At 48.6% G+C, this 2,500-nt stretch overlaps 1 protein-coding gene across 1 annotated transcript in view; it reads right to left on the bottom strand.

The window, feature by feature from the left end:
• Positions 1-2,500, bottom strand: part of dvl3b (dishevelled segment polarity protein 3b) — a gene marked incomplete at its 5' end in the record, with an annotated part of 25,841 nt that overhangs the window by 14,037 nt on the left and 9,304 nt on the right. The gene's annotated exons all lie outside the window — the stretch shown is intronic.

Below are 2,500 nucleotides of genomic sequence, written 5' to 3'. Positions count from 1 at the left end.
CACACACACACACACACACACACACACACACACACACACACACACACACAGAGGAGGCAAATCAGACTGGAGCATGCTCTCAGGCACAATAAAAATTCATTGCACTCACCCCTTTGGCCCCTCCCCATCCCAGCTGCTCCTTTAAAAAAGGTGCTGACCCCAAGTGCCCCTCTGGTTGCCACGGAAACCCCCTCGTCAAAAAAACGTGAGGATGACTGGAAGACAGCTGTTTGGTGCCCCATGTGAGGTTTGGGTCCCTGGTAAGAGGCAGGGGCTGTGTGTGTGTGTGTACTGTGATGGTGGACTGACTGTTCAACATGACACATTAATAATAGAATCATAGTTATTCAATGATTGCTCTGGTGTTCATGCATAATCAATCAGAATCCACTTTGCTCCCTTAAATGTTGCAAATTTGTCAGCATAAACACGCAAACCCCTGACCACACCCCCCTTACACACACACACACACACACACACACACACACACACACACACACACACACACACACACACACACACACACACACACACGCGCACACACACGCATTTGGATGGACACAGTATTCCAAGTGTGCAAGATGTGCTGACAGATACACACCGGATACAAAGAGGTATGGAGAGACAGGAATGCCAGCCAGCCACACACACGCACACACACACACTACCACTTTCTCCTCCGGTCAAAGTCACACCTGTCCAAGACCACAGAGGCAGACCACAGCACGGAAGACCTGAGTTAAGAGACTGAGTTATGAGAGAGTGTGTGTGTGTTCTCTTTGGGGGCGTTGTGAGTGTGTGATTGTGTGTCAGTGTGTGCCTGTGTAACAGTGTGTATTTTTGGGTAAGTGGATCGGGTGTGTGTGTGTGTGTGTATGAGACAGAGAGAGAGAGAGAGAACTGATAACCCTGTGGAATAGAGTTCCTGTGCTGTTTTAATTATGCAGCCACACAAACACACCAAGAGGGCGGGAGAGAGAGTGGAAGCACTGGGACAACATCTCACTGGCAGAAGCTTTTACTGGCACAGACCCACACGCACCCGCACACACACGCACGCATGCACACCCGCGCACACACACAGACACGAGCACACACACACAGACACGAGCACACACACACACAGACACGAGCACACACACTCATACGGCTTAAAAGACACACACACACAGACAAATACACAGGCTGACACACAGAAAATACAGACACACACACACACACACACAGCCAGACAGACACACACAGCCAGACAGACACACACAGCCATATAAACAGGCTCTTAGAAATTTCAATCTTTCTCATTTACAAGACAATGAAATATTAAAGTAATCCTTTTTTTCTTTATTAAACACACACACACACACACACAGAAACAAACAGGGGCTCTTGGGGAGGCATAGAGGCATGCAGAAATGTTAAACGAAGCCTCTCCCCATATTTCTCCCCAGTGAGACAGAAAAATGGAGAGGCAGCAACAGGAGAGAGGGATGAGTGAGGGGGGAGGTAAATGAATAAAGAGATGAGTGGGAGAGACACGGAGGAACAAGAGACACACAGAAAGCGCTCCAGCTTCCTGTCTCCATGGGTACATGAACACACACACACACACACACACACACACACAAAGGCAGACAGACAGACAGACAGACAGACAGACAGACAGACAGACAGACAGACAGACAGACACAGACACACACACACACACACACACACACACACACACACACACACACACACACACACACACACACACACAGTGGAAAATGTGTGGCAGTGGCCGGTAGTGGTGGTGGAGTCCTGTGGCTCAGTTTATTACAACAACAATAATAATCCACTGAAAACACTCGTTCTCTGTCTCCTGCTGCTTTTTTTTCTCTCTTTTTCTCTCCCTCCTGCATTCCCGTTCTGCTTCCTTTTTTTACGCTCACTCCCCAACCGTGCTGAAATACTTCTGCAGTCCCGAGTTTCTCCCTGTGCTGGCTGTGGTTTTCAGGCTCTTTAGTGTTATAGGAACATAAAGTCAGATTGTATGCTTCATTTAATGGCCAGGAACTGTAAAATGTGCAAACACAAACGTGGACACGCTCTCTCTCTCCAACCATGGCCTTTATCTGTGCCTCACTCACATCCACAAACCCACGCTCATACACTGGAGCTCACACAACACCACAAACCCTGCCACGTCAGAGGCAGATAAAACAGGCAAAAACACTGCCACACTTTTACACACACACACACACACACACACACACACAAGTAGCACATCAACAGCTGATATGAGATACTTAAGTGGTGGTTGTGTGACAAAGTGCTTGTATGTGTGTGTGTGTGTGTGTGTATGTTTGGGCACAAATGCACGTGTGTGTGTGTGTGTGTGTGTGTGTGTCCCTGGTCCCATCTGTTCTGTGTGATTACTGAGCGCCGGCGGCCCCAGCTGACTGCCCGCCTCATTCTCTCATTCCCTCCCGCACAGCACCCTGACTCCAACCACTTACTATTA

The sequence above is a fragment of the Sprattus sprattus genome, assembly GCF_963457725.1.
Source record: "Sprattus sprattus genome assembly, chromosome: 9".
Lineage (NCBI taxonomy): Eukaryota > Metazoa > Chordata > Actinopteri > Clupeiformes > Clupeidae > Sprattus > Sprattus sprattus.
The sequence above is the reverse complement of the archived record's forward strand: the minus strand, read 5'-3'. Positions and strand labels throughout refer to the sequence as shown.